This window comes from Leopardus geoffroyi, chromosome X (assembly GCF_018350155.1).
Source record: "Leopardus geoffroyi isolate Oge1 chromosome X, O.geoffroyi_Oge1_pat1.0, whole genome shotgun sequence".
In the NCBI taxonomy this organism is placed as follows: Eukaryota; Metazoa; Chordata; class Mammalia; order Carnivora; family Felidae; genus Leopardus; species Leopardus geoffroyi.
This window is the reverse complement of record NC_059343.1, coordinates 54,387,232-54,410,225: the sequence shown is the minus strand read 5'-3', so window position 1 is coordinate 54,410,225 and position 22,994 is coordinate 54,387,232. Positions and strand designations below refer to the sequence as shown.

Genomic DNA, 22,994 nt, shown 5'->3' with positions numbered 1-22,994 from the left:
ACCATGTTTGCTAAACACTCTTGCTAATTATAGATTTAATGAATAACTGATATTTTATCCAGGGTGTATATCATAATCTACTACATGTATTATTGGACATTGTTTTAAATAGTACTAAAATGAGCAAATTAATGCATTTATATATATTTTTTCATTGGCTTACATTCTTTGCCTAAATTTATAGGATGATAGCTATCAGGTGAAAGAGTAAGAACATTTATATGTTTCTACATAATTATTGCATTATTTTTTTTAATTTTTTAAATTTTATTTTTATTTTTTTAAGCAAAGACTATTTTTAAGAAAATTATGTTTTCTCATTTTCTATTCTTGGCATAAGTTTTAATTCTTCCCAAATCCTCCTGAACCCCTTTCAGTGTCATCCAAAACCTGAACTTCCTCTATTTCTGGATCAAAAATCCGTTCACAAATAAGCTGTGCAATTCGATCACCCTTTTTGACTTCAAACTTTTCTTTGCCAAAATTAAATAGTACAACACCCACATTTCGTCTCTAATCTTCATCTATGATGCCAGCTCCTACATCTATGAAGTGTTTCGCAGCCAAGACAGAACGGGGAGCTACTCTTCCACAGCACCCAGAAGGAAGAGCTATCTGAATGTTTATTTTCACAAGGGCTTTTTCCATAGGTGGTACTGTATAATCATAGGCACTGTACAGGTCGTAGCCCGAGGCCCGCGCGGACTCCTTACTCGGGGCGGTGGCGTGCTCAGAGAGCCGGACAAAGCAGGACCGCTTGGCGTCCTCCGCAGGCGGAGGCCGCTTTCTGGGGGTGATGGTGGGTGTCGCTTCAGAGCAGGGCATGACAGAGCAGAACGAGAGAAAAGAGGGAACAAGTGGACTCCTTGCATTATTATTTTTTTTTAAAGTAATATCAATTCGAAGGTCAAGTTTCAATTAATTACTCTAACAGTTTCAAACCATTATCATTATGTATTCTAGTGTTTGGCCTAATTTCATGTATATGTAACATGATACTCAAAGAAGTGGTTTTTGATTTTATGATTGCCAGGGAGATCACATATATGTTTATGCAATCTGTTTGAGATGATTTTTGCTGTCATGGTCATTAAAAGCTGGTTTAGATAATTAGATGAAAATATTTTTATATATGTGTTCTTTTATGTAAACCCAGGTTTCCATCTGACACTGTAAATATTCAGTTGAAAGGATATACTTTAACATTTCTTAGAGGCAGGTCTGCTTACTCTGAATTCTTTCTGCTTTTATATATCTGAAAGTGTCTATTTCACCTTTTTTTTTTAATATGTATTTTTGCTGTGTGAAGAATTCTAGGTGACAGTATTTTTCTTTGAGTATTTTAAACGTTTTCCTTCTCACATTGCTTCTGATTGAAAAAAATCTCATGTCAAGCTTTTTTAATTTTTATTTGTCGTGTCAAACTTTTCTTTCTTACTCTGCATGTAATCTGTCTTTATTCTCTGGCTGCTTTTAAGATTTTTATACCACTGGTTTTAGGCAATTTGATTATGATGTGTTTTGGTGTGGTTTATTTTTATATCTGTATTTTGGGTTGGTTAAACTTCTGGGAAATGAGCTATTACAGTTTTCATCATTTTTTGAAAAGTTTCAGCCATATTTCTTTAAATATTTTTCTGTATCCTCCATCCCTTATCTTCTTCAGGGAATCTAATTACATGCATTTATGGCTACTTGAAGTAGTCCTGCAGTTCACTGATGCTTTGTTCTTATATACATATATATATATATATATATATATATATATACATATATATATTCTATCTATCTATCTATCTATCTATATCTATATCTATATATATACATAATTATTTTAGATAGTTTCTTCCTATGCCCATTTTATAGATAATGTTAAGGGGAAGTAATTCAAGGTCACTGAAAAAGACAGGATTACAACCCATATATCTTGGGTCTCCAGTGTTTTTTATTTTTACTTTTTTAACTTAAATCAAGATTTAGGCTTACAGAATCAAAATATCATTCAGACAAAAATAAAATTCAAACAAGTTTCTTTGTGTCATATATACAAAAGCATATTTCTTACTCTTCAAACTGAATTTTTGGTGTTGGGAAGTTATAACTGGACACATAAACTTAAGCCCTGCCTTAATTATTTACTGTTAGGCTTTTATGTGGCAACACCCAAACATAATTCTGTAGAAAACTTAAAGCATCTCATTTCCACACCCTAATCTTACAGATAGTAGAGCGGCTTCACTCTGTATGGCCCAAAATAATAGAAATCTGGTGTTTTATCTGTTAAGAGACGGTGTACAAAGTTGTGACCAAAAAAAAAAAAAAAAAAAAAAAAAAGCCAAGGTTGGAGGTTGATAAGGATTCTCTGCCCATTTGCTTACTTCTGGGCCAACTACCCCCTTTATATAGGTCATCTATGCCATCCTACTTCCTGATCCCATCGCATACTCACATAACTTATTTAGCTTCCTACTGGAAATTGAAATTTTACTCATAAAAAACTGACTTCATTCTGGGTTTAAACCGATTCATTAATGACAGCAGAGGGATTAAAATAATCATAAAACCAATTTTGATACTAGATTTGTGCTACAGATATTTTAGACATTGTTTCATTTAAATTAATCCTTACAAAAATAAGAGGAAGATACTATTAGCTTGTTTGCAGATGAGGAACCAAAGCTCATAGAGGTGAATTGAAGTGATGGAGTTAGGATTTGAAGTGCAGCATTTGGACTAGAGTGTGCCACTTTTCCCATTCAACTACATTTTATCTTAAAGATAAAGATGAGACTGCACTATTTTCAATCATTTATGTTAACCTTATTAATGATCTCATGGTAGGAGTATATATTATTACAGGGAATAAGCTTTAATTTAAGTGGATGCAGTTCTGATTGGTCTTAGATAATAGTCAGGAACTGGTAATGTTTATGAAGAATCAGGAAAGACCAGACTCTGTATAAGGTGTCCTATCCCACGAAAAACCACCTTAGGAAAGCCTATACTCTTATTGTCCTTCAAGACTTTCCCTCAAGCCCTGCCTCAGCCTCAGAATATGTCTTCTGGCACAGGTGAAAATGACCAGGCATCCCCCTCTAAGCTATCACGACAATGAAACAGAACATTTAGACACAGGTTTCAACATGTAAAAACACTATTGTTAGTGCATATGAAAGACATCCTTCACCTTTATTCCACCTCTTATTCTTACTTTATCCCACTTCTCACCCATCCTTCACAGAAACCCTATTTCTGTTTATCATTTCACCCCTCACCTTGTCTCCTTTCTTCACCCTATCCACAGGTGTGAGAAGGCCCAAAGATGGAAAAGGGATCAAGGATAAGTTGAGACAATCTGATGTTTATGTCTTAGGTAAAAGTTCATATTTAATGGTTTTTGTTTGTTTTTGTGCTTCAGGATACATGTCAAAATACTAATCAAAAATAACTGAGAAAACAACCATTTCAAAAAGTTGTGTTCCATAATTTATAAGCTCTGGTATGTTCCTTCTAAGACACTGGCACTCTAGCTTCTTTGGGGGGGTTATGGGACCATGGACATAATTAATTTCTTCAATAAACACTAAAGGAAAGCTGCTTTTGTGCCTATAGTTGTGCAAGTAGTGGTATAAATAGAGAGTTCAACAACATTCCTTACCTATAGAGAGTTTCCAATGCAGTGTGAGAGATAACCGTTGAACAAGTAGATCTGCAGACAAATACACATTTACGGATTGCATAAATGTTTCCAAAGAAATGAATAGAGCATTTGTAGATGCTGGATGAAGCAACATGATGATGGTGGAAAAGTGGTGGTAATTGTGAAAATCTGGGAGCAGAAGATAAAACGTTGACAACCATCCATGATCTATAGCCTTTATCACATGCAGGCTTCCTCACATTTTCCCTCTCCCTTTGCTAATGGTCATGAGATCTTCCAGCTTGTTCAGGCCATATCCTACTTTTAAAGGTACTCAAAAGGGTCTATTTACTCTGATATTTTGTAGAAGTGCAGTCTTCACTCTTTGGTGTACTTAAGGCTCAAAACCAATACCTCAAGCCCAAAGAGGACCTTATCTAGCCCCAAATTCTCACAACTTGAGCACAACTAATGTGGACGTTATTTAACATCTCTATTCCCATACTACTTCTGCTTTGGATATGGATCCACTCCAAGCTGTTGATGTTTTTCCTGTCCTTTTGTTTTATTATTCCTATGGGCCTATGGCAGGTTTTCTGGGTGGCTTAAGTTCATTGCTGCCTTTATTTCCTGGAAAAGGCTCAACTAATATGGGACCCACATCAACAAGGCCTTAAGAAGGCTCAACCTAGTCTGCATTTAACTTTCCAAACCTATTTTAGGAGTCACCTCCATTTTCCTTTGTTTTGGCCTTATCACCTTTCAGGTTTCCCTTTGCTCAGTGCATATTTGCCTTATAACAGTAATATACTGTATTAAAATTGTTTACTCATGTGTTTCACCCTTAGACTGGGAGTTTATTGAAGGCAAATATAAGATTTGATTTATTTTGTTTTCCAAGTAACTAGCACAGGGCTTGATAAATAAAAGGTAGAACTAAATTCCAGCTGCTGTCATAATAGATTCTGTTACTTTCTCTAGCCTATAAATATTCAAGCTCTTTTAACCCAGTAACTCTACTTTTATAAAAAACATTCAGGAACACCTGGGTGGCTCAGTCCATTAAGTGTCTGACTTTAGCTCACATCATGATCTCATGGTTCATGAGTTCAAGCCCCATGTCAAGATCTGTGCTGACAGCTCAGAGCCTGTAGCTTCAGATTCTGTGTATCCCTGTCACTTTGCCCCTCTACTGCTCATGATCTCTCTCTCTCTCTCTCCCTCAAAAATAAACATTAAAAAATTATGAAAACATCCAAAGGAAATAATCATAAATGAAAACAGATTTATATACAAGACTTCTCATTGTAATGTTATTTGTAGTTGTGAAAAATTGTAAGTAATCTAAATGCTCAATAGTAAAGAATCAGTTAAATGCACTGGTACTATTAAGCTGTTAAAATCATGATTTTGAAAACTATCAACATGGGAAAATGTTTAAAATATGTTCAATGAAAAACTTGTTATAAAGCCATTACAACAAATTAAATGTACTTTATGATCTTAAATTTGTAAAAAGCAAAATACACACACACAAATTATATATTATACAATACAAATTAAATATAGGGAAAAGGAAATTCACCAGCACTTTAAGAGTGGTATTTGGCAATTATATGTTTATTTTTTCTTTATGTTTTTATGTATATTCCAAATTATTTACCATGAATATATGTTTATGTTCAGAAAAAAAAATACTAAGTGTATGGATCCCATAACTGATTATATATCATTATGTATGATCTAATCAAAGCAGAATAAATTGGCATGGTTGACTGTCCTAGTTCTGGGCTTAGCACACATATTGATGTAGCTGGTCCCACTGAGTTGATTGGACGCTGTGTGCCACTATTGACACTAACCTAACTGTAGTGCTCATTGGTTTCTGAAGCCCCTAAGTGGTTGCTACCACATTCCAATCTTTTTCCTGTGCAGAAAATGCCTTTCTTATTTTTTTTTTCAAGTGTCAACTCACTTTGAATCCTTTTTCTTTTTTCTATTCCTTGGGGGAAAGAGGGGTGGTAAAGACATCTTCCTTCTGCCTGATGCAATCTGCCTATTACCAGGCAACTAAGACTTTGGAGAGTCATGTCTTAAGATAATTCTCTTGTACAGAAAACTAAAGCAAATGTAAATTAATGTGGATTAATAAAATGGAAAGTGGGGAATGTAGACAAAACGAAGCCAAACAATTTTTGCATATGATTAAAAATTATTGAAATTCTGCTTCCAAGTCCCATTAAAAAAAAACTTGGAATAATATCAGAACAAAAGAGAACCTTGCTGACCCTGGCATGGACATCCGGGGCTTAAGGAATTTCTAACAAGTCTTTGGAAACAGAACTTTACAGAATAAGAGTTGAAAGCAGTTTCTGGCACAGCCAGAAATTGTCTAAACTGGAGTGTCACAGTAGTTTAATTCCTGCCATCACACACATTCTCTTTTTTATAACTTTTTTTAAAATTTATTATTTCAAATTTACATCCAAATTAGTTAGAATATAGTGCAACAATGATTTCAGGAGTAGATTCCTTAGTGCCCCTTACCCATTTAGCCCATCCCCCCTCCCATAACCCCTCCAGGAACCTTCAGTTTGTTCTCCATATTTACGAGTCTTTTCTGTGTTGTCCCCTTCCCTGTTTTTATATTATTTTTGTTTCTCTTCCCTTATGTTCATATGTTTTGTCTCTTAAAGTCCTCATATGAGTGAAGTCATATGATTTTTGTCTTTCTCTGACTAATTTCACTTAGCATAATACCCTCCAGTTACATCCACATAGTTGCAAATGGCAAGACTTCATTCTTTTTGATATATGTAATACTCCATCACAAACATTATTTACTGTGGGTAAAAAACAGGACTAGGTTTCCCACAGAAAATCATGCATAACAATTTAGAAGTGGAAGGATTATGATCTAATTAGATCCCCTCCCATTATACAGATGAGGACACTGAAGCATACAGAGAGTTAGGACATAGTCCACGTTCTCCAAGTCAGTCAGTGTGAGAGGAAGATCTGGGATCTTGAGGCTCATCCTCAGGTTCCATGGAGTAAACCTATGTCTGTGAGCTAGACTGTTATGCAAGGCAAACTACATTTTGGCTTAGCACTCTATAGCTACTCTTCCCCAACTAAGGGCAACATTCAATAGACTCCCTTGTAGTTAAGCCTGGCTTTCCTCACCCATCCACATCTTTAAGATGCCCAGATTTTGTTCTCGTTATTAATGTTGGATTTACTTACCAAATAAAATCGTCTCACCAACTGATGCCACCCCTTTGCCTCCTCACATGGAGCTGATTACAATTCCAGCCTTTGAAGACAATCTTAATTGCCCAGTTTTATAATTCCTGGAACACGGGCTAGGAAAATGTTTAAGTGTATACTCTATAATGAAGTGATCTAATGGGGTCTCCTTTGCAGAAGTCTTCCAACGTGTTGAGTAGTTTCTGTAACAACAGGGCATATGGGTCCAGGACACCAACTTTGGAGGATGTTTCACTCCACCAAGATTAGCTATCCTTCTATCCCCCTTTCCCACTGAGAACATTTTTTTGGTAGAGCCACAATGGCCAGGTTTGAAATCTGAAGCCATGGCACACAGTGACCAAAATATTCAGCCTGGGTTTTGAGACACTCAAAACAGATGGTTCTTTGACGTCTTTTTGGCTTCACAACTATTCTCATTCTCTTTCTTCTTAGGCCAGTCCTGTAAACAAGCAGCCAGTTTCCTGTCCCAAGGTAGATGGAAATATTTTCATTGAGACTTGTGCTAGGACATTTTAGATTGACAGTTTCTTGTTTGCTGCTTCTTTGGCTGGTATTGTGTTTACAGCTAGCCCTGGAAGATGAAACCCAGGAATCAAGTTAGAGATATGCTTATCTGCTCTTGGCTCCCAATTGTGGTAGGAGGAATAGTTAAAATCACTTAAGTCTGAATACCTAGACTAGGAGAAAATCAAATAAAGGGACGAGTTCATGGTGTTTTTTAGTTAGGTGTGAGGGGGATAGTAGTGTAACTAAAATGTTTCCCTGAAGGGGAACTGATAGAGGGAAACCAAAAGTGGGAGTGAAAACAATGGACAGAGAAACACCTCAAGAGTTAAACTTGGTGTAGTGAAAATGGTACTGGGATGGGAGTTTGGAGACCCGGGCTCTGATATATAGGCTCTGTGTGACTTTAGGTGAGTCTCTCTTACCATTTCCTACTACAGTATTTTCTCCATGCTTCATTTGTTCATCTTTAGCATGAAAGTATTGACATAGATCATTTATTAAGGGTACTCCTAGCTTTGGTCTTTGAAGATTCCAGAATTACAAGAGCAGTTCTGGCTCTCCCACTGTCTTTGGCCTGGCACATCCCAGCCTTGTAAATGAGAACTGCCAAACCTTGGCCAATAGCAGAAATAGAAATACATAATATGGTATATGGACTTTCCCGTGAGTAAAAATGCCAGATAAAAGTTCAGTGAGAGGTACTTATCCCCACAAAAGTAAAGAGAGGTCATGGAAGGGAGGAGAAGGAAAACGCTCTTAAGATAACAGCCAATGAGAACAGGGGAAGCTGATAAAGATTACTGGGCTGAGGGCTCTGGAAGGAGGTCTCTTTTTTAGAAACAGTTAACGTGCCCATCCTGGCTGGGGGACGGAGAGCAACTTTTTATTCATGGGTTCTGCATCACCTTTCGGAAACTCTGAGGGGAGATTCGGACATGTGATTGTTCATTATATTCACCCTGTCATTCAACAACTCAAGAATTCCAGAGGCTTCTCATGACTTATTGATTTATGCATCTGTCCAGTCTCCTTTACTCAGCTTTCAAGGCTAATAACTCTATTTTTCTCCTTTTCTCCTCTTTCTACAAAAGACTCGTATTTCTTAGTCTTCTTAGTCTTTTGTAGATCAGATATTCATAGAAGTATGATCATAATCACTGTTCCTACACTGGATTGGAAGTCAGAAAATCTGGGTTGTGGTATTCTGATACTTGTGCTATCATCATAGGATATGGAATTGAGAAAACTGTGTTGAGTACACCTAGTATATGTCAGAAACTGGTGCCTACCTTTTCCGTAGATGCTTCACAATTAAATGGTACAACAATCCTTTTAGTAAAATATTGTTTTCTTTGACTTACAGATGAGGAAATTGACACTAAGAACAAGGAAGGATCTTGGCTTTGGTCTTTCAGGGATACTTTGGCAGAGTAAAGCTCTTTCTAATATAATATGCTTCTTCTCCTCTAAAAAAGAAAAAGAAAAGAATTGATGAACTTTTTAAATTAAGAAGTACCAAATGTAAATGAGCTGAAATTTCAGTGGAAGAAATTAAGTTTGACTTAAATAAGAACTTCCTTAAAGTTAGGGCTCTTGGACACCAAAACCATCTGACAAGAGCCTTGTACTACCTCTTCCTTCAACAAATGAATAAATTATCTAGAGTCCCCACCTCCATTTAATAGTCTTCTCAAACCCCAGTATTGAATGAACCATATTAGTCACTTGGTGCACTTTTCAATTGATTTTCAAGGAGTCAGGAGGAAGGACAAAATATCTTGAAGTAACTTCCCCCATGATTAGTGTTTGCTTGCAGCAAGCACATGGACCAAATGTTAGGTTGATAAAAGCGACAAAGCTTTCTGAGATTGACTCTGGAGGGGAAAAAAAGAGAAAGTGACAAAGCTAGCCTTGAGCTGGGCTTAGAAGGAGGGTGATGAGACACCTGCATTTCTTGCATTGATTGGATTAAGCCACATGCAGTGGGAGCTGTGGAGGCCAAAACAACAAGCAAGGAAGACATAACTTTAAGAGTCTTTCCTTCCCATATGTATCAAATATGTGGAATTTAAGAAACAAAACAAATGATCAAATGGAAAAAAAGAGAAAGAGAGGCAAACCAAGAAATAGACTCTTAGCTATAGAGATCAAACTGATGGTTACCAGAAGAACAGTGTGGGGAAGATGGGTTAAATAGATGATAAGGATTAAGGAGTGCACTTGTTGTGATGAGCACTGGGTGTTTTATGGAAGTGTTGAATTACTATAATGTACACCTGTATTATAACTAACTGGAATTCAGATAACAACTTGAAAAAAAAGTAAAAAAATAAAAAAAAACAAAAAACAAAAAATAAGCATACTGAGTATATAATGAGTGTAATTCTGCAATTTTCCTCATGATGATTATTTTGGAGGTTTTTATTTTGTTTTATTTTTAACACAAAGTATCAGGTTGTTTTTAAAAATTCTTTTTTGAGGGTGTCTGGGTGGCTCAGTCAGTTGAGCATCTGACTTCATCTCAGGTCATGGTCACACAGTTCCTGAGTTCAAGCCCCGCATCATGTTCTGTGTGGAAAGCTCAGAGCCTGCAGCCTGCTTTGGATTTTGTGTCTCCCTCTCTCTGCCTCTCCCCTGTTCATGCTCCTCTCTGTGTCTCTCAAAAATAAAAATAAAAAAATAAATTCTTCTTATTTATTTATTTGTTTATTTATTTATTTTGGTGTATCTGTTTGCTAGTGTCCTAGTCTGACTATTGTCTACCTATTTGGTGATCCAGCACCAAACCCTGTTTCAATTTTATCCTCCCCACACTTGAAAAACCTTTCTCTTTCTCAATCTCTGGGGCACCAGACTTATGACGATCTGGAGTAGAATTTCTCAGCCTGCCCTCTCCTATGCCCAAACAGGGCATCTCCCAGTTCTATAAGAAATTTCTTTGATGGAGTTACCTTGAATGTCTCCAATACCGTTTGAATGGATTCCCAAAAACTCTTCTGCTTTAATCAGTGAGAGGTAAGGAAAATATTTTCCAAGTAAACAGGTCCAGAGAAGGGAAGTGATTCAACTAAGGTACTCTGTGAACTGCTGCACTCAAATCCATGCCTTGTTTCTCCACCTTTAACTCCTCACAGGAGAGTCCATGTCTTAGAATATGGACTTGGGTAAGAAAAACACAAAAAAATTAGGGCTTAATTAGCTGTTTTAAATTGAATTTTTCTACCTATATGTGTTCTTGGTTCAAGTTTTTAAATAATAAAGATTACTATTCCATTTATTTAAGAGGTTTCTAGCTGTTGATGTCCTAGTTTAAAGCCATAGGAGATATTGTTTATAATAATGCCTGAACTTCAAGCTGTCAGATTGAGTCTTCTCCCTTAAGACTCTAAGACATAGTTTATAAACTATGGGGCTCAGATATGGGGTATTATTTGATGTTTTAAAGTGTGTATTCTGTTCAGACCTTTTTTTTATTCAAGTGTAATTAACATACAGTATTATATTAATTTGGGGTGTACAATATAATGATTTAACAATCTATACATTCTCAGTGCTCATAAGTACACTCCTTAATTCCCATCACTTATTTCACCTATTCCCCCACCTACCTCCCTTTTGGCAACCAATAGTTTGTGCTCTATAGTTAAAGAGTCTGTCAGAGAAAGGAAAATACCATATGATTTCATTCATATGTGGAGTTTAAGAAACAAAACGAATTATCATATGTGGAAAAAAAGAGAACAAAAACAAACAAACAAACAAACAAAAACAGACTCATAACTCTAGAGAACAAACTGATGGTTACCAGAGGGGATGTGAGTGGAACGAGGAGGTGTTGGGGATTTAGGAGTGCACTTGTGATGAGCACTGGGTGTTGTGTTAAAGTGATGAATCACTAAATTGTACACCTGAAACTAATTATCACACTGTATGTTAACCAACTGGAATTTAGGTAAAAACTTTTAAAAAAGAGTCTGTTTTTTTATTTGCCTCTTTTTTCCCTTTGTTCATTTGTTTCTTTTTTATATTTAAATTCATGTTAGTTAACATATAGTGAATATTGGTTTCAGGAGTAGAATTTGGTGATTCTTCACTTACATATAACACCCAGTGCTCATCCCAACATGTGCCCTCTTTAATTCCCATCACACATTTAGCTCATTCCCCCACACACTTCTGCTCCAGTAACTCTCTGTTTTCTATATTTAAGAGTTTCTTATGGTTTGCCTGCCTCTCTCTTTTTGTTATTTTATTTTTCCTTCTCTTCCCCTATGTTCATGTTTCATTTCTTAAATTCCACATATAAGTGAACTCATATGGTATCTTTCTCTTATTGACTTATTTCACTTGGCATTATACCCTCTAGATCCATCCAGGTTGTTGCACTTATTTATATTTTAATGTAAAATCTTGGCTGGAGTTTATACTATTTTCATGGTGGAACTAGAACAAGTAATTTCTTTCTTTCTCTTTTCACTAGTGGCTTATCCCAAGGGGTTACTATGCTTCCATCTCTTCTGTAGACATTGCCACTTAATAAGATCACACTTATTGTGTGACTTTGAGTAGCTGTATCTGCAAAATTGAGGCAATGAACAATGATGTATATGTACTCTTTCAAGATGATTTAAATGGTGAGAATATTCTTTGGAAACTAAAAAAAAAAACCTGCTACACATTTGGGGCACAGAAAGCTGAGAATCTTTCTAGGAAGTGAATTTTGTCCAGAAAATTTTTCTCAGCTTCCACTTGCTCTCCCTATGAAAAGCTCTGGACTCAGGCCCAACTGTTCTCAGAAGGGGGCCAACCTGACCCTAGTTCTTTACTATGTAGTGAAAATGAGCTATATTTGGTTCTCGAAGCTTCTCTGACCTCCTATCTGGCCCAGGTCTTAGCTTTATCCCAGTCCAAAAGTAAGTTTAAGAAGATGAGTGACCAAGGAACTGTGGTGATTTTATGGTTGGACATTAAACCTAAAGAGAAGACTGATTTCCTCTGAACTGGCAAAAGAGAAAGAAGATAGAGAAGGCTCCATGGAAGTATTGGGTGTGAAAGGCTCTGAAGATACACACCTTCTGAGTGAAGATTAAAAAAAAAACAGAATAAAGAGGTAAAAATAAGATCCACTGTCAGAGGAGTCTTCCCTTTGGGTATGAAAGGAAAGGACAGAGGTAAGTGGGAGATGTGGCCTAGAACAAGAGCATGAATGAAAAAGAATGAGCAGGTTTTACTAATTCCATAGGAATATGTGATGGCGCAATATGGCAATGTGGCATCTGTCTGCATTTCTATAGTATGGGATTCAGATAAAGGGATTTATAGGTTTGCATTACCAGGGCCAGTCATACCTTACCAAAAAGTACAATTTCAACTCTGAGCATTATACGTTAAAATGAACACAGATAAAATGGAGTATACTTTTATGCAGAGACAGGAAAAAGAGGAAGAAATTTGGTTTCCTTGAGAAATAGTTGTAAAAGTGAGGTTTTTTTGTTTGTTTTAACCTGGACACCAGAAGATATAGTATTTGGCCAGGGAATACATAGTAGGTAAATAGACAGATTACTTGTTTTCCCATAGTCAGAGCTAATACCCATGGGTAGAAGCTACACACAGAGGTGGATTTCAACTCAAAATAGGAAAGAATTTTCTGACAGTCGTCTAGACATAGAATGTGATTCTCAAAGCATAATGAGTTTATAGTTACTGGAAGTGAACACCAAGAAGTTAGAAGGTATTTAGGCAAATATTCTCAAAAGGAGACTGGGGCCTACAAGGAGTTGGGCAAGAGGAGACTGGTATTTACTCCCAGGCCTGAGATGAATATAAATGATTTTAGTAGAAAATCAGCTTGAAACAATGAGATCTTATTCAAAAAGACAGAGCTACATTATTACCCCTTTCCATACCACTTTTCATATATTTTAGAAAAGGCAATCTGTTTCCTGTAACATATCGCCTACAGAGACAATTGAAAACCTTTGATCTTTATGTATTTCTTCAGATTCCCCTAAGAACAATTCATATATTAAAGATCCACTCTGGAGAACTTAGCCTTAAAGAAAAATATCTCAAGAGATCCCAAAATTGTAGATTCAAAGGAAATAGTTTTACAAATGCAACTGTAGGTTGCTGTCACTGAGCAAGTTGTACTGTGACTGGAGGCATCCTCCTGTACCCCAAAAGAGAGAATGGTCGGGTCTGAGCCAACCCTCATTCTCCAGCAGTAATTGGCAGACCTGGAGAGTGAGTTGACCCTTATTTGTCAGGAAATACTCAGAACAAAAAGGGTCAATTGCATTATTATTCAAGATACTGTGGTTGCTCTTACAAGAGACTTGGAGGTGGGTGGAAGGTACAATGTCAAATACTCTTAAAAACCAGGGGCAGTCTTTCTACCATTCTCTTCCCTTCTTTTAGGCCATAGTCCCTAGCCATAAATAAACAGGTAGAAAATGACTTTTGTAAATAAAGCCAACCTTAAGTGAAAAAATGCAAAAGGCCACAGCCAACATCTTTCATCAAGGTAATGGGTGCTCACTGCAGAACATAAAGGATTGCCATGACAACACCTGAGAGACTAAATATAGCAGTAGAGGGTACACATAAAGCTACTCTCTGATTTCCACAATGGGAATCATGGGAAGAAGGAAAATCCTGAAAGATTAGGAGAATTTCTGAGGTAAAAGAGGTTGCCCTGGTAGCAAGCTACAAACAAGATTCATTGCTCACACCCCAGATTTAATGCTTGCATTGCACACAAAGCATCAATATTTCCTATTATATACAAAGCATAAACATTGAATATTATGGATATGGCTCTTTCCAAGTAATAGAGGGTACCCTCCAATTACATGTTGTATCAAAATGGGGCTTCTAACAAAAGCTAAGATGGTGACTAAGTCTGAAACACATTTTTCTGCATGTGGACAAGAGGTAGGATCAAGGCACAAGGCAATATAATTCCAAATATTCCCATCCACAATTCTCTTATTGTTCACTTGCAGAGATAAGAATAGGTCATGAGTCCACTGTAAAAACCTATAGGTTCTTTTGTCCAATCCCTTCTAGCAGAACCTGATTTTTCAGAATTATTCGATAATTCTTCAAACTCTTCAAAATGGAAGAATCTACAGTTGAATTTATAAATCATTCTGTAGCATAGTTACACTATTTCATACTGATGTTTACTACCCATCACTGCCTTACTATGACTATGAAAAAAAATACTATAGAGAAGTTTGAAAATTACCCCGAGATAAAGAACATTCCCAAGGTATACCTACCTTTCTTATGCAATCAAATACCTCTTATGTTTAATAATTCTGTTGCTGTCTCAAATCCAATTTTCTTAGCTTCATTAACAATCTGACCCTTACTCACTTTTTTTTATGTAATTTATTGACAAATTGGTTTCCATACAACACCCAGTGCTCATCCCAAAAAATGCCCTCTTCAATACCCATCACCCACCCGCCCTTCCCTCCCACCCCCATCAACCCTCAGTTTGTTCTCAGTTTTTAAGAGTCTCTTATGCTTTGGCTCTCTCCCACTCTAACCTCTTTTTTTTTCCCTTCCCCTCCCCCATGGGTTTCTGTTAAGTTTCTCAGGATCAACATAAGAGTGAAAACATATGATATCTGCCTTTCTCTGTATGGCTTATCTCACTTAGCATAACATTCTCCAGTTCAATCCATGTTGCTACAAAGGCCATATTTCATTCTTTCTCATTGCCACGTAGTACACCATTGTGTATATAAATCACAATTTCTTTATCCATTCGTCAGGTGATGGACATTTTGGCTCTTTCCATAATTTGGCTATTGTTGAGAGTGCTGCTATAAACATTGGGGTACAAGTGCCCCTAAGCATCAGCACTCCTGTATCCCTTGGGGAAATTCCTAGCAGTGCTATTGCTGGGTCATAGGGTAGGTCTATTTTTAATTTTTTGAGGAACCTCCACACTGTTTTCCAGAGGGGCTGCACCAATTTGCATTCCCATCAACAATGCAAGAGGGTTCCCGTTTCTCCACATCCTCTCCAGCATCTATAGTCTCCTGATTTGTTCATTTTGGCCACTCTGACTGGCGTGAGGTGACATCTGAGTGTGGTTTTGATTTGTATTTCCCTGATGAGGAGCGACGTTGAGCATCTTTTCATTTGCCTGTGGGCCATCCGGATGTCTTCTTTAGAGAAGTGTCGATTCATGTTTTCTGCCCATTTCTTCACTGGGTTATTTGTTTTTCAGGTGTGGAGTTAGGTGGGCTCTTTATAGATTTTGGATACAAGCCCTTTGTCCCATATGTCATTTGCAAATATCTTTTCCCATTCCGTTGGTTGCCTTTTAGTTTGTTGATTGTTTCTTTTGCTGTGCAGAAGCTTTTTATCTTCATGAGGTCCCAATAGTTCATTTTTACTTTTAACTCCCTTGCCTTTGGGGATGTGTCAAGTAAGAAATTGCGGTAGCTGAGGTCAGAGAGATCTTTCCCTGCTTTCTCCGCTAGAGTTTTGATGGTTTCCTGTCTCACATTCAGGTCCTGTATCCATTTGAGTTTATTTTTGTGAATGGTGTGAGAAAGTGGTCTAGTTTCAACCTTCTGCATGTTGCTGTCCAGTACACCCAGCACCATTTGTTAAAGAGACTGTCTTTTTTCCATTGGATATTCTTTCTTACTTTGTCAAAGCTTAGATGGCCATACGTTTGTGGGTCTAGTTCTGGGGTTTCTATTCTATTCCATTGGTCTATGTGTCTGTTTTTGTGCCAATACCATGCTGTCTTGATGATGACAGCTTTGTAGTAGAGGCTAAAGTCTGGGATTGTGATGCCTCCCACATTGGTCTTCTTCAATATTACTTTGGCTATTCGGGGTCTTTTGTGGCTCCAAAAAAATTTAGGATTGCTTGTTCTAGCTTCGAGAAGAATGCTGGTGCAAGTTTGATTGAGACTGCATTGAATATGTAGATAGCTTTGGGTAGTATTGACATTTTGACAATATTTATTCTTCCAACCCATGAACACAGAATGTTTTTCCATTTCTTTATATCTTCTATAATTTCCTTCATAAGTTTTCTTTAGTTTTCAGCATACATATCTTTTACATCTTTGGTTAGATTTATTCCTAGGTATTTTATGCTTCTTGGTGCAATTGTGAATGGGATCAGTTTCTTTATTTGTCTTTCTGTTGCTTCATTATTAGTGTATAAGAATGCAACTGATTTCTGTACATTCATTTTGTATCCTGCAACTTTGATGAATTCATGTATCAGTTCTAGCAGACTTTTGGTGGAGTCTATCAGATTTTCCATGTATAATATCATGTCATCTGCAAAAAGTGAAAGCTTAACTTCATCTTTGCCAATTTTGATGCCTTTGATTTCCTTTTGTTGTCTGATTCCTGATGCTGGCACTTCCAACACTGTGTGAAACAACAGTGGTGAGAGTGGGCATCCCTGTCGTGTTCCTGATCTCAGGGAAAAAGTTCTTAGTTTTTCCCCATTGAGGATGATATTAGCTGTGCACTTTTCATAAATGGCCTTTATGATGTTTAAATATGTTCCTTCTATCCAGACTTTCTTGAGGGTTTTTATTAAGAAACGTTGCTGAATTTTGTCAAATGCTTTTTCTGCATCGATTGACAGGATCCTATGGTTCTTATATTTCCTTTTATTAGTGTGATGTATCACATTGATTGATTTGCGAATGTTGAACCAGCCCTGCATCCCAGGAATGAATCCCACTTGATCATGGTGAATAATTCTTTTTATATGCTGTTGAATTCGATTTGCTAGAATCTTAATGAGAATTTTTGCATCCATATTCATCAGGGATATTGGCCTGTAGTTCTCTTTTTTTACTGGGTCTCTGTCTGGTTTAGGAATCAAAGGAATACTGGCTTCATAGAAGGAGTCTGGAAGTTTTCCTTCCCTTTCTATTTTTTGGATTAGCTTGAAAAGGATAGGTATTATCTCTGCTTTACACGTCTGGTAGAACTCCCCTGAGAAGCCGTCTGGTCCTGGACTCTTATTTGTTGGGAGATTTTTGATAACTGATTCAATTTCTTCGCTGGTTATGGGTCTGTTCAAGCTTTCTATTTCCTCCTGATTGAGTTTTGGAAGTGTGTGGGTGTTTAGGAATTTGTCCATTTCTTCCTGGTTGTCAAGTTTGTTGGCATATAATTTTTCTAGTATTCCCTGATCATTGCTTGTATCTGTGAGGAATTGGTTGTAATAATTCCATTTTCCTTCATGATTTTATCTATTTGGGTCCTCTCCCTTTTCTTTTTGAGAAGCCTGGCTAGAGGTTTATCAATTTTGTTTATTTTTTCAAAAAACCATCTCTTGGTTTCATTGATCTGCTCTACATTTTGTTTAGATTCTATATTGTTTATTTGTGCTCCGATCTGTATTATTTCTCTTCTTCTGCTGGGTTTGGGGTGTCTTTGCTGTTCTGCTTCTATTTCCTTTAGGTGGGCTGTTAGATTTTGTATTTGGGATTTTTCTTGTTTCTGGAGATAGGCCTGGATTGCAATGTATTTTCCCCTCAGTACTTCCTTCAAGGCATCCCAAAGCGTTTGGATTGTTGTATTTTCATTTTCATTTTTTTCCATATATTTTTAAATTTCTTCCCAATTGCCTGATTGACCAATTCATTGTTTAGTAGGGTGTTCTTTAACCTCTATGCTTTTGGAGGTTTTCCAGACTCTTTCCTGTTGTTGATTTGAAACCTCATAGCATTGTGGTCTGAAAGTATGCATGGTATGAACTCAATTCTTGTATACTTATGAAGGGCTGTTTTGTGACCTAGATTATGATCTATCTTGGAGAATCTTACATGTACACTCAAGGAGAAAGTAATTTCTGTTGCTTTGGATGCAGAGTTCTCTATATATCTTTCAAGTCCATCTGATACAATGTATCATTCAGGGCCCTTGTTTCTTTATTGACCCTGTGTCTAGATGATCTATTCATTGTTGTAAGTGGGGTATTAAAGTCCCCTGCAGTGACCACATTGTTATCAATAAGGTTGCTTTTGTTTGTGAGTTATTGTTTTATATATTTGGAGGCTCCTGTATTTGGCGCATAGACATTTATAATTGTTAGCTCTTCCTGATGGATAGACCCTGTAATTATTACATAATTCCCTTCTTCATCTCTTGTTACCTACAGCCTTTAATTTAAAGTCTAATTTGTCTGATATAAGTATGGCTACTCCAGCTTTCTTTTGACTTCCAGTAGCATGATAGATAGTTCTCCATCCCCTCACTTTCAATCTGAAGGTGTCCTCAGGTCTAAAATGAGTCTCTTGTAGACAGCAAATAGATGAGTCTTGTTTTTTTTTTTTTTTATCCATTCTGATACCCTATGTCTTTGGTTAGTGCATTTAGGCCATTTACGTTCAGTGTTATTATAGAAAGATATGGGTTTAGAGTTGTGATGTCTGTAGGTTTCATGCTTGTAGAGATGTCTCTGGTACTTTGTCTCACAGAATCCCCCTTAGTATCTTTTGTAGGGCTGGTCAAGTCCCCTATTCACTTTCAAAGTCTTATCTGTTATTCCTCTTACTTGACATTGGAATTGCAACTACTGAGCTAAGAAAATTTTTCTTTCTTTGTGGAAAGCCTTTGCACCTTTTTGTCTGCATGACGACTTACTACTCATACTTTAAGTCATTTCAATTTGTCATTTTCCTGTGAAACCTTCCTTGATCCCCAGCATTGGTTTGTTTTTCCACCTTTCTGTTCCTTTGGCACTACTTGGCATAGATATGGAATCAGGAGCATTCATAGTAACTATTGAAGAAAACAAAACTAGAAACCTCATGTAGGTACTGATATTCTAAAATTATCCATAGCTGTACCAAATTTTAACCATGGAATTACCTCACCATCTAGTTGAGCAGATACCCCAGTTGATGATACTGATTTAATTTTATATTTGACCTTCTTCAATTCAACAATGGTCTTACAACATGTGGAATGTATAAATGACAAATGTTCATGGGATCAAAAAAAGCAATATAATAGAAAGTATATAGTTTTAGTGATAAATAGATCTGTGTTTAGAACCCAGTTCACCCTTTACCAAAGGTGTAACTATTACTTAGCCTCTCTGAGTCTCAATTTGCTCAACTTTATCAAGTAGCTAAACATCAACAAGAATAAAATAGGAATAAGTTTAGCCAAAGAAGTGAAAACTTTTACAGTGAAAACTGCAAAATGTTGCACAAAAAATAAAAATACACTAGAAAAAGGAAAGACATTTATACTCATGTTGGAAGAGCTAATATTGTTAATATGTAATACTACCCAAAGTGATTTACAAAGTGATTTCAATTCATCCTTTACATTTCAATAGTCTTGAAACAATAGATCATATCATCCCCAAATGTATATAGATTCTCAAGGGACCCAAATAGACAAAACAATCTTAAAAAGAACAAAGTTGGCTTTGCCATGGGAACAAAGTTTTCACGCCTATGCCAAGTAGTGGCATGGGAACAAAGTTAATGGTCTCACCCTTTCTGATTTCCAAACTTACCAAAAGGCTACAATAATCAAAACAGTGTGGATTGACAGAAAGTCATGCATTAAGATCAATTGAGGGCTCCTGGGTTGCTCAGTTGGTTGAGTGTCCAACTTTAACTCAGGTCATGATCTCACAGCTCATGGGTTTGAGCCCTGCATTGGGCTCTGTGCTGACAGCTCAGATCCTGGAGCCTGCTCTGGATTCTGTGTCTCTATCTCTGCACCTCCCCACTCAAACTCTATCTTTCTATCTCTCAAAAATAAATAAACATTAAAAAAGACCACTGGAATAAAATAAAGACCTCAGACACAATCTCTTGCATATATACAGAAATTATTTTCAATAAGGGTGTTAGGAGAAAAGTTGTCTTTTTAAAGTGGTGCTGGGAAAACTGGATATCCACATGCAAAATAATGTAGTTTCACCCTTATTGTTTATTATATGCAAAAATTAAGGTAAAATGAGTCAAAGATATAAATGTAAAAAACTAAAACTCTAAATCTCCTAGAAGAAAACATAAGAGAAAAGCTTAATGACACTGTCTTTGTCAACAGTTTCTTGGCTATAACAATGAAAGCACATAACAGAATAAAAAACAGTGGATTAAATTGGACAACATCAAAATTTTAAAACTTTTATGTGAAGTTAGTGATGTCAGCAAGATAGAGAAACACAAGACCATAGCTTTTGCACCCCCACAAAACATCACTTTGACAACCATCCACAGATAAAAATATCTTTAAAAGAGCTCCAGAATCCAACTGAGAGGTTACGGCAACTCCACAGAACATAGAAACAAGAAAAGTTACACTGAAAAGGGTAAGACATACAGTTTCCCCTCACCTGCATTATTCATACCTAAACCCAGCACAGGGAAATGCTGACAAAGATCCTGTATGCTAGCAAGTTCTCCCATGAAGAAAAGAAAGGACAAGTCCATTCATTGAACCTAGGGCTAGATCTGCCTGCCTGTGGAGACTGGCACCAGGCATGCTCACATGAGTAACTGGACAGCAGGTCTGCTTATAGATACTGGAACCAAGCTGATCTACCTGGTAAACAATTCAACTGACAAATAATTCAAAATAATACTATTAAGGAAATTCAATGAGCTACCAGAGAACACAGAAACTAAACAAAATCAGGCAAATAGTATACATGAACAAATTGAGAAGTTCAATAAAGACATAGAAAGCATGAAAAAAATCAAATTCTGGAGCAGAAGAATATAATAACTGAACTAAAGAATTCTATAGAAAATTTCATAACATTTGCAACTGAGCAGAAGAAAGAATGAGTGAACTTGAATACAGGTCATTTGAAATTATACAGTCAGAGGAACAAAGAGAAAAAAATAATGAAAAAGAGTGAATGGAACCGACAGAACATATAGGAAACTTTAAGGACACCAATATACACATTAGTGGAGTACAAGGGGATGAGAAAAAGAAAGTATCAGAAAGATTACTTAAAGAAATAATAGCACAAAGCTTTTCAATTGTGGGCCGGAAAATGGACATCCAGATTTATGGAAGTCTATGCTGAGATACATTATAATTAAATTATCAAAAGTCAAGAAAAAGAGAAAACGTTGAAAACAGCAAAGGAAAAACTACTTCTCACATGCTAGGATAAGACCAAAAAAACTATCAGCGGATTTATCAGCAGAAACCTTGCACCAATAAAATGAGGGATAAGATATTTAAACTGCTCAAAGGAAAAAAAAAACTTTCAACCAAGAATAATGTATCCAGCAAAACTGTCCTTTAAAATGAAAGAGGTTCAGGTTCAAGATGGCAGCATACAAAAATCTTCAACTTACTTTTCCTTCTGACACACCAAATCCACAACTAGATATGGAAAAAAAACTCTCTGAAAAAACCCAAAAACTAGGCAAGTGGCTCCTACACATCTGCTAAATAGATAAAACCCCACTATGAAATGAGTAGGAGAGGCTGAGACATAATCTCGTCATAAAACCCACCACACAATTGACAACCCACAATTGGAAGGAAACTCAAAACCTCAAGCTTCTCCCTGAAGAGTAAAGGGTTTATAAACCACATATGGCACCCCAACTTTTAAGACTTACATCTGACAGATGGGCCCACCAAACTTTTATCTTTGAAAAGCAGTGGGCCTTGTGTCCACAAGACACAACATTTGCATTCCAGGGATACCAGAAAGAAAAAAGAGAAAGGGGCAAAAAACTTACTTGAAACAATAATTTCTGAAAACTTCCCCAACCTGTGGTAAAACAAACAACCTACAAAAGCAAGACACTCAGATAAAGGAATCCCAGAAAGTTCCAAATAAGATTAACTCAGAGACGCTTACCAAGACATCTTATAATTAAATTGTCGAAAGTTAAAGACAAGGAAAGAATCTTAAAAGCAACAAGAGAAAAACAAGTTGTTAATACAAGGAGTCCCATAAGACTATTAGTTAATTCTTTAGCAGAAATTTTTCAAACCAGAAGGGAGTGGCATGAAATATTCAAGGTACTGAAAGAAAATAATTTGCCAACCAAGAATACTCTCCAGAGTAAAATTGTCCTTTGGAATTGAAGAAGAGATAAACAATTTTTCACACAAACAAAAGCTAAAAGAGTTCATCATCACCATACCAGACTTACAAAAAAATGTTAAAGGGGCTTCTTTAAGCTGAAATAAAAGGGCACTAATCAGTAATAGGAAAACATATAAAAGTATGAATTGCATTATTAAATAAATATATATAGTCAAATTTAGAATAATATAACTAATGGTGGTGCATGGATCATATTTAACCCTACTACAAAAGTTAAAAGACAAAAATAGTAAGAATAAGTATAATCACAAAAATTTGTTAGTGGACATAAATATATAATATAAATATAAAAATATAATATAATATATAAAAAGAGAATATAATATTTGTTTTCTTTTATAAAAAGAATTAGATTCTTACAACAAAGTAAAGAAGAAGTAAGTGTATAATAAAGTATTTGTATGCAATTGAAGCTGTTATCAGCTTAAAATAGATTTTTGTAATTGCAAGAAGTTTATGC

At 36.3% G+C, this 22,994-nt stretch overlaps 1 pseudogene; it reads right to left on the bottom strand.

The window, feature by feature from the left end:
- Positions 1–311: 311 nt before the first annotated feature.
- LOC123594254 lies at positions 312–825 on the bottom strand (annotated as a pseudogene).
- Between the last annotated feature and the right edge of the window lie 22,169 nt (positions 826–22,994).